Raw genomic sequence first — 14,980 nt, forward strand, 5'->3', positions numbered from 1 at the left:
AAATGAAAAAATTAATTGCATCACTAAAATATTTTTCAATCACTATGATTGAAAAAAGAAGTGCTACACATATATCATTTTTATAATCAAATTTTTATTTCACATATATCATATCAAAAGAAGTGTTACGCTGTGATTATAAAAAAATTTTCAAATAATCTTCTATCCAAACACACTCGGACATGAAAGACAAAGGGGCTTGTTTAAATTCCCTTTTCATTTTTTTTGAAGCACTTTCCCGACCACTTGCTTCTTCTGTTTGAATGAAATCTCCACCTAGATACAGACAAGAATTTAGCAACAAAAGTTATCTTAATTGTCAAATTAGCAAGTATCTTTCAATTAAATTTGAAATAAGCTCAGTTACACTGTGAGGACCTAGTCCGTTCGTACGTTGAGATTAGGGTTATTCATTATTTGTACGGTTAAATTAAGGTTTTAGGGCTAAGGAGAAACCCTAATCTCGGCCAAGATTGAACACCCTAACTTTGCTTACGATAAAACCCTAGTTTATGCGGTATTCTAGTGTGTGTTTTGGCACAAGAAAAAAATAGGATTCGTTATAGTTTACAGAGGTTTAACAAGTTTGAAAATGGTTAGTAAACTCTGGATTAGCAAACCTCTAGTGTTACAATATTAGAAAGCTTAAATGGAGTTTTGTTTATCGCCCGTCTTTTCCACATTTTCTTTATTAGAAAATTCCCCAGATAATTTTATTGAGTGAATATACGTTTTAGATGATTTTTCTAGTATCGGTTAGTTTTTGAGACATTAAGAACGTATGTCGGACGTGGGACCCACTAGTGCGAAAAGTTCGGAAAAATTCGGCCAACTAGGTTAAGTTTTGAATACTGGGTTTAAATTACCGGGTGTGATGAGATATTTATTGGTATCAAATGGATTAGTATGAGAGAGACAAAAAGTTAGGCATGAAATAATTATAGTGACAAGTGTCACTTTGTGATTGGGTTGGACTTTGACCTTTGGACCAACTTTACCAATAAATCAAAAATTGACCAAAATTCATTCATTTTCTTGTCTTCCTTGGCTGAATTAGAGAGAGAGAAAAGAGAGAAAATCCCTTCATCTTCCACTTCAATTTCTTGTCCAAATTTTGAGTTTTAACCGATTAATTTGCAAACTACTCCATAAAACTTGCTTTCCAAGTAGTTTCCAAGGTGTTTATGGAAGGATTTTTGGAGGACAAAGCCTAAGCTACCATTTTTCTTGAGTTTTCAAGGTATTTTACCAAGAACCTCTTCTTTACTTCAATTAATTGGTAATTAGTGGTTGAAAGTTGTAGTTTTGGTAGTTTATGAGTATATTTCATAGTTGGAAGTAGTATTATGGAAATTCCAGTTTAAGGTTTCATTTTTCCCCTTTCTGTCCGTTTCTGTTCGACCAGGTTAGAGGCCGAATTGGCCTTAGCACAAAACATGAAAGTTGTAGAGAATGATGTTTTCTAGTTGCCTGTAAAATTTCAGCCCAATCGGAGCAACGTAGCCTGTGAAAAGACCGAAATACCCCTGCTGCCCTGTTTCTATCCGAGAATGATAATCAGCTTCTGTAATTGGTTGTTTTGACCAGGAATACTACTGATTTGGTTGTTGACGTCTTCTTAACATTTATAGCCTTGTATCTTAGCTTTCCAATGGCTTTGGAATCACTTCAATTGGAGTTGTAGGTGCTGAGATATGACTGCATAAGTCAGGACTGCTGCAGTACACTTTGAACTGGAAAATCTGGGGTTGTTTTGGTAAATTTGACCTAGTTAGGATGAGAACTGGAATGTATTGTCTTCATTAAAGTTGTATATATTGATGTGTTTGAGGTTCCTGTAAAATTTCAGGCCAATCGGAGTAGCGTAGCTCATGAAAAGATGGAATTACCCTTGCTGTCCTGTTTTTACCCGAACTTGAAAACTGCTTCAGTAATTGGCTATTTTGGTTGGGATTACTTCTGATTTGGGTTTTGGTGCCTTCTTAGGAAATGTAGCCCCTTGAGTCCTGAGTATTCCTGTAAAATTTCAGGTCAAACAAGTTAGCGTATTCTGAGTTATAGACAAAACCCTCAGGCCTGTTTTAGACATTGGTTTGTGTACGTTTTGAATTTCAGCTTCTGCCCGTGATTTTTCGGTTTTGATCCCGTACGAACTGGGTGCTGATCCCTTCATAATAAATTTAGATCTTGATCTTAGCTTCGAAACGGTATAAAGTACGCCGAAATCCGAGTTCCGTAGCCCCTGTTATGATCAAAACAATATCGCTCGTCAGAACTGCCTTGTATCTGGACAGTTCTGACGGGTACCTTGGCACTCGATTTTCGTTCTGTTCTGAGTGGATTCAAGTCTTGGCCAAAACATCAAAGTTTTAACCTTATATTTCAGCTTTCTAACGCCTCTGGAATTTCTTGATTTCGATTCCTGAGCCGTGAGTTATGGCCTTGCAAACAGGGCCTGTGTGGTAAACCGCAATGAAACAGCTGGCACTATTTCGTGCATTTTTGACCTATACCTATTGAGATCTGGGTTGAGATGTCTAAAGGGAAGTTGTAGCCCTTCCTCTTAGCTTCGCAACGGTACCTCATGTACCTTGATCCGATACTCCTAGCCTAACTTTTGACCAAAACGGTTTGAGATGGCAGTTGTGGCCGTTTCCGTTTGCCGTTCCGCGCGCGCGCGTGCGCCCCTTTTTGCCGTTTCCGCAAATTACGTGTGCCAATTTTGCCGTTTTACTTGTTTTGGATCGGTTCGTAGCCGTTTGTGACATAAGTGATAAAATCTTGTATTTCAGATAGTGGTGAGCTAGGCGGAGCCGGTGAGGCCCACTACTAGCGATCACGCGCGAAGCAATCTTGTACTACTTTTGGTATTTTGAGTAAGTATTCAGGCCAGTTTTGTGTGTTTTCTTTGCTATGTGTTTGAGATATGTGAAAAGGGTACTTAGGCGAGGGTGTACTTTATCGCACTCGACCTAAACCCTAATTTGAATGTATAATTGTACTTGGCATATGTATATGAACCTTTTGGAACCAAAACCCTAGAGCTTGTGGCTCGGGGCGACTTTCGAATAAATTTTGTGAAGTTTGCAAAGTTTGTGATTTTGAATAATTTTGTGAAGTTTGTGAGTTTGGGGCGAACTCTTGACCTGGTTGGACTATTCGAGCCGGTTAGGGCTTGGTCGAAGGCAGTCCAACTTAGTCTGAGGTCACCAAGTTTGTAGGTTCATGTTATGAACCAATTTTGTAAATCCGGTTCACCGAGAAGGTGACCAAGTTTGTGACCCGAGCTTGTGACTCAAGCTCAAGTTTGTGATTTCGTTCGCCCGGGCAAGTTTGTGAGGTGACTGGCCAGTGAGGGTGAAAAGGTGTCGGTGGGTGTACAAGTGAAGTTCTACGGACTATTATTTGCAGTCGACGGAGTGTCGGCAGGAGATCACGCATGGCACATGAGTTGGCTTTGGAGCCACCTGTATCCTTATTATGTGATGTTACTTTTCTGCTTTTGCTTTACTCTTATTGTGTAACTGTTACGTGAAATTTATGCTTTCGCCCCTGTTTACTTACTAAGCATATAGCTTACCCCATTCCTTTTGTTTTCCTTAGCAGGGGCCGACGCGGGGACTTTTGGCTCGTATACTAGTATAGTAAGATTGGCTTGTAATAGTTGAACAGTTAGGATGTTTGTTTTTGTTTTGGTGGTTTGACTCGATACTTTTGGAGAATGCAATTATAACTCTTTTTGGGATTTGTATATAGTATGTAAGGTACTCTTTTGGATTTTCTAGTTTTTATCGCTTTAAGGTTTGAGTCCTGGCGCGAGCTAGGCAGGCGGCCCGCCGATACCCTTGGGTTCGCCCTTGGGAGAAGTGGGGTCGTCACATACACAACTTTCTAGTATCTTTTTTTTTCAACAAACGTCAACATTTTATAGCTATTAACACTTGATAATACAAGAGCTAATTACAAAAAGGGATAACTACCCCCATATCCTTTCTTGCTAGATCTATTAGCCACGTTGGGAAGTTATTTTCCTATTCAATATTCTTAACTAGTTTGGCAGCAAATTGTGCCAGGAAACGGCTACAACCATTTCCAGCCCTAGAAACAAAAGAGAATCTGCAACATTCAAACTCCTGTCTAAGATCACCAATGTCCTCCAGGATTGTTTCTATGCTACTGTTCTGAGCATTGCCTGTGTTGATTTGGTCCACTACACCTTTACAGTCTGTTTGAACTTCTATGTTAGTTCGACCTGCATCCTTTGTCATTACTAGAGCACTTCTAATAGCTAGTGCTTCTTCTTTGCTTGCTTCTCCTCTCTTGCGTTCAGATATTCCTTTCACTTTCACAACCTTTCTAGTATCTAATAAGTGAATATTATGTCTCATTTAGATCATGTATACCCCTATGGCTTTCCCAGTTTTCAAATGCGATGAATGTGATTAAATTGTTTGCATTTCTTTCGAGTGAATTTCATAGCTTGTCTAATTTTTCTAAAAATTTTCCTCAGCAAAAAAATTTATGGACTGATTGAAAGCTGGAGAAAGTCAATCTTGAAAATTAAACATAGCAAATATATACATATAATTGGTTGCAGCATTAATTCAAGTATTATCTTTCTCGGACCAGAAGCCTTGTTTACTATAAAAAGCAAACCATTGTCATGTAGTTTGTGAATTACTTAATTCCTGTAGCACGGGCTTGATTCCATGGGAATGAGAATTATTGCATACGAAATTTTGGACGAAGAAATAGCATGTACAGGGAAAATTTTGATTTTCTATATATATTTTTTCTTATGCCAGGGGAGACACTAAAGATTTTGTGTAAGTGTAGTGTGTGATGACCAGTTTAGAATTTTTACCTTTATACTTTACTACGCTAGTTTAATACTAAAACAATGAGAGAATCCAATGTTTAGAATACAATCAAGTACATGAGGATTCGTTTTCCTTATTTTAAATATAATATTGTAAATGAGTAATACTCCTTATTTGTGATTTATCTAATAGATCTTAGAGGTCAGGTTCGTGACCTCCTTATCTATTTTAAATAAAATTTAGATTGGTATGTCTAATTGAACGCATTTTTACAAACAATACACACACACACACAAACACAATCACACACACACATATATATATATATATATACATATATATGTGTGTGTGTATGTATACGTGTGTATGTGGATTAGAAATCTTTCTTTTTATTTTTTTTTGTAAGATATAAAGAATCACCTAAAAATATCTCTTTGTTCTGCTTTACTCTCTGTGTTAAAAAAGTGTAACAGTTAGCCCCTTTCATGTTTTTCTACTTTATTTGAGATATACTTCAATTTATGAGTTTATTTTTTTTAATGTTTCATGAAACTAATTCGTGCCACCAAACTTGTAAGCCTCCTGAACTTGACATTAAAAAAAAATATGAGGAGCACTTGCCATCAAATGTTGTGGTTAACATTGACAAATCTTCAGCAGTAGCGATAAAACCCCTGATATTTGTAATATTTTAGCACCAAGATTTTACGGGAATTTCATTCCCAAGACTTGAAAACTGCTATCCTTTATTCTTTTCAAGTATGGCTACTTTTTCTTACCAAAAATTTAAAAATGTAATTGCTGTCATTTGTTTCGACAAATGTTCAATTGAAAACTTGTAATTGTATCAAGAAGCAACACTTGATTTGTGTTGCTTTTCAAACTAATCTGTTTTGTCATTTTTTGAGTTTCGAACTTTCTCTGAAAATATTATGAACTTTCAAACATGCCGTTTAGGAACTCAAAAGCTCAATCGAGATTGGGGTAGCATTATATCCTATTTTTAGATTGACAACAAATAGGTTGCTATTCTTATATGTTGAATTTCAATGCATTTTCTTGAATCATCCGTCTCATAAAAAAAGCTCCAATGCAGAGTAATTTAGGATTTCATTATTCCCTAAACCTTAAACATTATCAACAGATACATGTCGATGATCATCGTAATTAATAAGCTCATTAGTTAGAGGTTGAAAATTCTTTCTCCCAAGCTCATTAATAAGCTCATCGTACTAATTGTTTACTTCTTGTAGGGAAAACACGGTAGTTTGAAGAGACCATTTAAGCTGAAAATTTAGCTTGCATGCTCTACCAATGGTGTATTAATGTAGGTGATTATATTTAAGAGGGGTTAAATCCATACCCCTCCATCATAAATTCACACCTTGTACAACTTTTAATAGTAAGAGCATAAGTTATCAATGCACATAGTACAAGTCATTATTAATGCATTAGCATTTACAAAAGTCTATACTAACTTAAGTCATCCTAATCCTTTGAAACTTTCCAAACCTCAGTTAATTTAACGATAAAAGCAAATTAACGATATTCATATTAAAAGATAAACAAAAAAATTCCTCTAAAAATTGCAGTTTAATTGGAAGTAAAAAAAAAAAAACACTGAAGAGAGGACATAGGAAGAACCCTACGAAGCCGTTGTCTCCATCTCCAATGGGTAGAGGCTTTCCCTTTCTCCACCTCCATTGCAAAAGCTTCGCTGCAAGGTACTTTTCTCTAGTTTGTTATTTATTTAAGACTTCTCAAATTATTGATTTCCATTATGTTGAAAACTGTAAGTTGTTGATCTTGGTGAAATAATTTCTATGAATTCAGTTAATACTAATACTTTTTATCCTATGATGTGGTCATTCAGTATCCACTAAATTGATTTTCCATTGCTATTTAGATGTTTAAAGGGTAAATACTGTGATGCTACACCTCTAAAAGGAAAAACAACACAGCCAACATGGTAGCACACTAGTCACCTTGTCTCCTTATTAAATGTGTTGCTGAAATCAAAATCATAATTGAACGAATTTGTTTTGACCCCATCTCGAGACTAGCGAAAAGCAACCCAAAACAACAAAACAAAATTGGGAGATTAATAAGAATTCTACCATTGTGTCCCATTCCTCCGGCTACCAGCTATATTGCAATTTGAAAAAATAATTCAGTTCCTCTCATGTAACATACAAAACCCACTACTATTTTCCCTTTAATATCTTTGCCTTGATATGTGGAGCCTACTTCTCCATTTTGGTTAAGAAAATGAGCCCACTAGTATCTCAACCCGTAAATATGGATTATGAAAGTAATGATTACCTTATTACATCCTCCGAATGCAAGGTTCAAAGTACATTGAATTGATTTAGTAGATGCATATTCTTTATGCATATAATTGCTTTTAGATGTAATTACTTGTGACAATATTGAAATGTCAGGTAATTAGTAGATTTGATATGGTCTATATTTTTACCTCACAAGTACATGCTTCAGCTACATGAACGGCTAATTATGCATTGGTATATCTAAGGGATAAGAATAAATTACATTGGTCTATGACATTAATAATAAGTTACACTTATAAAATTCTATGACCTTCCAATAAAGCCATAACTCTCAGTAGAAGCAAATATAGCATAAGGACAAGTCATTTGAAGTTTCCTAAGATTGTTGATTCTTCAAAGCCGTAAGTTTTGACTTTTATGGCAAAATTTTTCATCCCACATCGGAAGAAGCTTAAGGGGTTCCTCTATTTGCTTCCTATAAATGAGGGGGCTTAGTGGTGAAGAAAAGTGCACCAAACCAAGAGAGCATTAATAGGCTATTTGAGCCTTTGGGTCATTAAGCCTTTTGTAGTAGAAATACTTTGACTCTCTTGTGTTTTAGTATTAGGTGTCTTTTGGGCCTAGGAACACTTTCCTACAGCTTTTATATATCTTCTTCATAGTGAAGTTTTGCTCCTCCTCCACCCGTGGACGTAGGTCAATTTGACCGAATCACGTAAATCTCTGTGTCTTTTATTTTGCTTTATTATTTGTTTTTATTGGGTTGCCACAACCCTTTTATGGTCGATTTTACAGCCTAATCATTATATGGTTGGTTATACCACCTAACTCTTATATAGTCGGTTATACCACCTATTTTATTATAACTTTAGTTTATTTATTCCTGGGTCAGTTCTAACAAATTGGTATCAGAGTTGGTTGATATATTTTGTATGACAGGTTCATCTCATGGGACCCCATTCATCCTGTGGGGCCCGTTCAACCTGTGGGGCCTGTGGGGCCAGTTCAACCTGTGGGGCCCGCTCATTTTGTAGGGCCCGTTCATTCCGTGAGGCCCGCTTATCCCGTGGGATCCACCCACCTTATGGGGCCCGCTCACGAGACTTGCATATTTGTTTGGCCAGTTTTTTAAGACAAATTTCATGTTACAGATTTTGTGGCAACAATGACGATAACAAAGACGGTTGTCGAGAAATTCGACAGGAATGTCAACTTCGGAAGGTGGCAGCTCAAGATGGAGGCCATTCTTGTTCAAGATGGAGTTGACTTGGCAATTCAGAGAATTGAGAACAAGCCAGAAGATGTAAATGATGTGAATTTCGCCGAAATAGATAAGAAGGCCAGATCCAGCATAATCTTAAATCTCTCCGATGAGGTATTGCGTGAGGTAGCAATGGAGACTACAACCAATGCTATGTAGGACAAATTGAAAGCCTTGTATATGAAGAAAACAGTCGAGAATAGGCTATATCTGAAGCAGCGTTTGTACATGGTTCAGATGTCTGAAGGTATATCTATACTCTCTCATTTTGATAAATTTGATTCCATTATTATGGATTTGGGGAATATAGATTCGAAAATTGATGATGAAAATCAAGCCCTATTACTTTTGTGTTCCCTTCTCCAGTCCTTTAAACATTTCCGTGATCATATGATTTATGAAAAGGAAACAATTTCGTATCGAAAAATTAAATCTGCATTAAAATCTAAAGAGCAGATAGAGAGGGATATTATTGGGAAAACTAGTGGGAGTCAAGCCGATGGCTTGTTTATTCGGGGTAGATCTGAAAAGAGAAACACAGAAAATAGAAATAGATCCAAATCCAGATATAAAAATGTAGTGTGCAACTATTGTAAAAAGAAGGGTCATGTTATCTCTGATTGTTTTAAATTGAAAAATAAAGAAAAGCAAAAAAGAAAATTTGTTGAGAAAAATACTGAATCCGCTGAATCTAGTATAGCATCTAATAAGAATGATGGAACCATTTTCTGTGCAACAGAAAATATTTTTAGATCTAACAATGAGTGGATTTTAAATTCGGGTTGTTCATATCATATGTGTCCCAATAGGGATTGGTTTTTAACATATGAATCAACTGAACGTGGAGTTGTCCTAATGGGTAACAACGTTGTTTGTAAAGTTGTTAGCAAAAGTACAATCCGAATTAAAATGTACGATGGTATTGTGAGGACGCTCATAGATGTTAGACATGTTCCAGATTTGAAGAAATATCTCATCTCTTTGGGCACTCTTGAGTCTATTGGGTGCAGGTATTCAGTTGGAGATGGAGTTCTCAAAATCAGTCAAGATGCTCTTGTTGTTATGAAGACACACAGATCTGATACTTTATATATTTTGCAAGGATCTACTGTTATAGGTGCTGCTGCTGTTTCAACATCAACTTTACCCGATTCCGATTTCACCAATTTGTGGCACATGAGATTGGGGCACATGAGCGAGAAAGACTTATCTATTTTATGCAAACGAAGTCTTCTTGGTAGTCAAAGTATTGGAAAGATGGTATTCTGTGAACATTGCATTTTTTGAAAACAGAAGAGAGTTAGCTTCTAGTTGCCGACAGTTCACAGGACAAAAGGAACTTTGGACTACATTTATTCAGACCTCTAGGGGCCTTCTTGTGCTCCTTCTAAAAGAGGTGCTAGGTACATGTTGACCTTCATTGATGATTATTCAAGAAAAGTTTGGGTATATTTTCTTAAGCATAAAATTAATGTTTTCCTAACTTTCAAGCAATGAAAAGTTTTGATTGAGAAGCAAATAGGAAAACATATTAAGCGGTTGAGAACAAATAATGGCATGAAATTTTGTGAAGGTGAATTTAATGAATTCTGTAAAAATGAAGGAATTGTTCGGCATCGCACTGTTAGAATGACACCTCAACAAAATGGTGTGGCCAAACGTATGAACAGAACGCTTTTGGAGAGAGCGAGATGTATGATCTCCAATGCAGGGTTGACAAACGACTTTTGGGCAGAGGCGATCAATATGGCCTGTTATATTGTCAACCATTCTCCTTCTGCATCTCTAAATTTCAAAACTCCTAAAGAAGTTTGGTCAGGTACTCCTGTTGATTACTCCAATTTAAAAGTTTTTGGGTATCCAGCATACATGCACATGAATGATGAAAAATTAGAGCTTAGGGCTAAAAGGTGCATTTTCTTAGGTATACTTTTGGGGTGAAAGGATACAGATTATGATGTCCTGATCCCAAATCTTCAAAATTTATGATCAGTATAGATGTTACTTTTGATGAATTATCTATGTTATCTTTCAAGGAGTCTTCTAGTCCTTGTACTACTGATAGTATACAGAAGCAGGTGGAGCTTGATATTGGCAGTTCTGATCCTTCTCAGACCAAATCTTCTATTCAACAAGTGCTAGTAGATGCACCTGAATCTACTGTTGAAGATAATTAAGAAGAAAAAGAGTATTCCATAGTCAGAGATGGACCAAGGAAAGACATTCGACCACCACAAAGATATGCAAATTTAGCTGCATATGCTTTGTCTATTGTAGAAGAAACTGACATAGTTGGTGAGCCTTCCATCTATTTAGAAGCAGTTTCTTGTCAAGATTCTGCAAAGTGATTGATTGCGATGAATGAAGAAATTGAATCTCTTCATTAGAATGAAACTTAGGTTCTTGTGAAGCCGCCTTCAGATAAGAAAATTGTTGGATGCAAATGGGTCTTCAAGAAGAAGGAAGGTATTCCAGGAGTTGAAGATGCAAGGTATAAAACATGATTGGTTGCAAAGGGCTATAGTCAGGTACAAGGTGTTGATTTTAATGATGTATTCTCACCTGTTGTTAAACATAGCTCTATTTGTGTTTTGCTTACTTTAGTTACCATGTAGAATTTGGAGTTAAAACAGCTCGACGTTAAGACAGTTTTCTTACATGGCGAACTTGAAGAATAAATTTATATGAAACAATCCCAGAGTTTTGAGATTGAAGGTAAGGAATACCATGTTTGTTTGTTAAAGAAATCCTTATATGGATTGAAGTAATCTCCAAGACAATGGTATAAAAGATTTGATTCCTTTATGTTGGATCATGGTTATTTGAGGAGCATGTATGATAGTTGTGTTTACTTTCGGTAGTTAGATGGCTATTCTTTTATCTATTTGTTGCTGTATGTTGATGACATGCTTATTGCTACCAAGAATTTGTCAGAAATTCACACTTTGAAACTGCAGTTAAGTAGTGAATTTGAAATGAAAGATTTGGGAGCAACTAAGAAAATTCTTGGCATGGATATTAAGCGAGATCGAGGAGCAGGGAAGTTGTTCTTGACCCAAGAAAATTATCTGAAGAAAGTCCTGGAGCGTTTTGGCATGAAAGATACAAAACTTGTAAGTACTTCTCTTGCTAACCATTTTCGGCTATCTGCTGCTCAATCACCACAATCAGATGAAGAGAAATATTATATGACACGGGTTCTTTATTTCAATGCAGTCGACAGTGTTATGTATGCAATGGTTTGTAGTCATCCGGATATTTCATAAGCAGTCAATGTTGTTAGTAGATATATGTCTTGTCCAGGTAAAGAACATTGGCAGGCTGTGAAGTGGATTCTCAGATACTTGCAAAGGACTTCAAATGCTTGTTTGGAGTTTGGAAGAAATAAAACCACTCTGGTTGGTTTTGTAGATTCAGATTATACCGGGGATCTTGATAGAAGAAGATCACTTTTAGGCTACGTATTCTGCATTAGGGGGTGTGCAGCCAGTTGGAAAGCTACTTTACAACCCGTTGTGGCTCTATCTACTACGGAGGAAAAATATATGGCATTGACCAAGACAATCAAAGAAGCCTTGTGGTTGAAGGGATTATTTGGCAAGTTTAATCCACATCAGGGTGTTACGGTTATTCACAGTGATAGTCAAAGTGCTATACATTTGATAAAGATCAGATGTATCACGAGAGAACAAAACACATTGATATAAAATATCATTCTATCCGGGATATCATTACTGAAGGGAAAGTCCTTGCTCAAAAGATCAATACCAAGAAGAATCCTGCTGGCATGTTTACAAAGCCTCTTCCAGTTTACAAGTTCAAGCAGTGCTTAGACTTGGTTGGTATTTGTTGTTGGTGATTTAAGACCATTGGAGCTTATGTGAAGAAGATGGAGCAGTTTTTTGATGGGACTAAAAATTATGCCAAGGTGGAGATTTGTTGATTTTTCAAAGCCGTAAGTTTTGACTTTTATGGCAAAATTTTTCATCCCACATCGGAAGAAACTTAAGGGGTTCCTCCATTTGCTTCCTATAAATGAGAGGGCTTAGTGGTGAAGAAAAGTGCACCAAACCAAGAGAGCATTAGTGGGTTATTTGGATTTTTGGGTCATTAAGCCTTTTGTAGTAGAAATACTTTGGCTCTCTTGTGTTTTAGTATTAGGTGTCTTTTGGGCCTAGGAACACTTTTCTACGGCTTTTGTATATCTTTTTCATAGTGAAATTTTGCTCCTCCTCCGCCCGTGGACGTAGGTTAATTTGATCAAACTACGTAAATCTCTGTCTCTTTTATTTTGCTTTATTATTTATTTTTATTGGGTTACCACAACCCTTTTATGGTCGGTTTTACCGCCAAATCATTATATGGTCGATTATACTGCCTGACTTTTATATGGTTGGTTATACCGCCTATTTTATTCTAACTTTAGTTTGTTTATTCTTGGGCCAATCCTAACAAAGATATTAAAGACAAATTTGATTTTTCCACGAACCAATCAACGAAAAAAGTTAGTTTCTTTCAAAAAATAAATACTGAAGAGCTGATGCAAAAAAGGTAGCTAACAAAATAGCCCAATAAAGTACTCATGCAATTCTTCTTGTTAGTTTCTAATATAGAAGGCTAATTCCATTTCTACTAAAGTTCCAAACTTTATTAACATGATTAATTTAACATGTTGCAACGGAGGTGTCAATAAAGATGAACTCTTGTTCCACCTACAGATCTCTGGCACTAGTTGTACTATTCAAGCATTACTTTGAAATTGTATGTATGTCAAATTCTAAGATCTACAACATGTATTAGCTAACAAAAATACTCCAATCTTGAAACTCATGTATGGTCAAACAATTCTCTCTCTATTTCATGTGAAACTACAAAGTATCATGAGGTAAAAACTTGTACATATTAAAATTAATTTAATCAGTTGGACATTATAAGTATTACAACCAAATCAGTTGACCGTGTTATTTATGACTCGCAACAGCTTTTGGTAATTATAAGCTAAGGTATTATATATTGGTCTTCATTTTATTGTTGTATAACCTTTTCCATATTTTTTTGGATCGTTATTCTTAATAGAATTTTGTGCATTTAATCATGTGAACTTTTCTAATGTTGCTTTTCCTGTGCATATGTCCCTATAAAACAGAGATGGAATGGAGAGGGAGACTGGGTCCTATAATTGAAAGTCACTTCCAGTAAAGGTAGTCGCTTCCAAGATGGAGGCAGCAATATTTTTTACATGAACATGTCTCAGCCTTCTCAGCCCCCAAATGCTATCTGGTACTATGACCTCGTTACCTTTCAGTCCCTTCACAATAAGAATCTCTAGATTCCATAAATTGGCTAATGATGGCGGAATAGAGTCAATATCACCACCAACAGCTAGGTAGTGCAAATGAACAGGCAAATCTATTCCAGCTGCAAAGGAATTGCCCATATTGATTGATTCCAAATCCAGCATTTTGACAAGTTTTAAGTTTCTGGAAATGAATGAGATGTTATAAAGACATCTTGGATAGGCATCAGTGGTGGCAAAGTACAGCAGAGAATGAACATATGGGCCAGAAGGCCTGGACATAACAAAATTTGAAGGACCAAATTTGTCAAAATCATGACTAGGATCAAAAGAAGCATAAGGTTAATCACTGCTAATTATCAACTTGAAAATGTTCTCCTTTTTAGCTTTTACCAAGCACAAATTACACACCATACTATATAGCCAAAAAATATTTACATACCATACCATGAGTCTGACATGCTTTGACACCACCATTTGATGTTCTTTTTTAAACCATTATCAAGCTTCTACCAACCAGATCCATCAAATAGCTCTTTGGCTTCTTTTTCTGTATAAATCCTTCAGCCACCCATAGCATTATCAATCTTCGAACTCCAACCTCTTTGTCCCCTTGAAATAATCCATAATAGAGAAAGCATGCTTCCAGATGATCTGGCATGTAATTGTAACTCAATTCAAAGATGTCCATGCACCGAGTTTGTGGATTATTTATTATGATTGAGTTCAAACTCTCTGCAATTTGTTTCCACAACTCTGGTTTCTTGCGTGTACCATGAAGCAGACCAGCCATTGCAACAATAGAAAGAGGTAATTCTTCACATTTTCTATCAATATCCTTTCCAAGTTCCAATAGTTCCTAAGGACAGTCTTCTTTGGGATATACCTTCCTCTGCAGTAGCTCCCAGTTTTCAGCATCGGAGAGTGGACAAAGTTTAAGAATATTACATTCAAGTGTGAGTTTCGACACCATGTCATGGAGATGACTTGTTATCAGAACTCCACATCCATTGGTGTCTTCTGGAAATGAGCTCTTCAAGTCATTCCATGGCCCGATACTCCACACATCATCCAAAATTATTAAATAACGATTTTTCTTCAAGTGTTTATCGAGAACCAACTCCAAATCTTCATTGGTCATTGTCAAGATATTGTCTGTAAGCTCAATAATATGCCATAAAACTTCAAGCAACAAGTCTCTTTTTGTGTACACTTGTGAAACATTGCACATTACACGAATGTGGAAGTAATATACAACTTCAGGATCATGATATACTTTATTGACCAGGGTTGTCTTACCTATTCCTGCCATTCC

At 36.3% G+C, this 14,980-nt stretch overlaps 1 long non-coding RNA gene across 1 annotated transcript; it reads left to right on the forward strand.

Annotated features, from left to right (window-relative positions):
• The first annotated feature begins 1,049 nt into the window (after positions 1 to 1,049).
• On the forward strand, positions 1,050 to 3,784 carry LOC140016930 (uncharacterized). The gene is made up of 3 exons (XR_011823220.1): positions 1,050 to 1,240; positions 2,793 to 2,876; positions 3,604 to 3,784. It is a non-coding gene; the product is annotated as an uncharacterized lncRNA (long non-coding RNA).
• Positions 3,785 to 14,980: the final 11,196 nt, after the last annotated feature.

The sequence above is a fragment of the Coffea arabica genome, chromosome 11c, assembly GCF_036785885.1.
Source record: "Coffea arabica cultivar ET-39 chromosome 11c, Coffea Arabica ET-39 HiFi, whole genome shotgun sequence".
Taxonomy (NCBI): domain Eukaryota; kingdom Viridiplantae; phylum Streptophyta; class Magnoliopsida; order Gentianales; family Rubiaceae; genus Coffea; species Coffea arabica.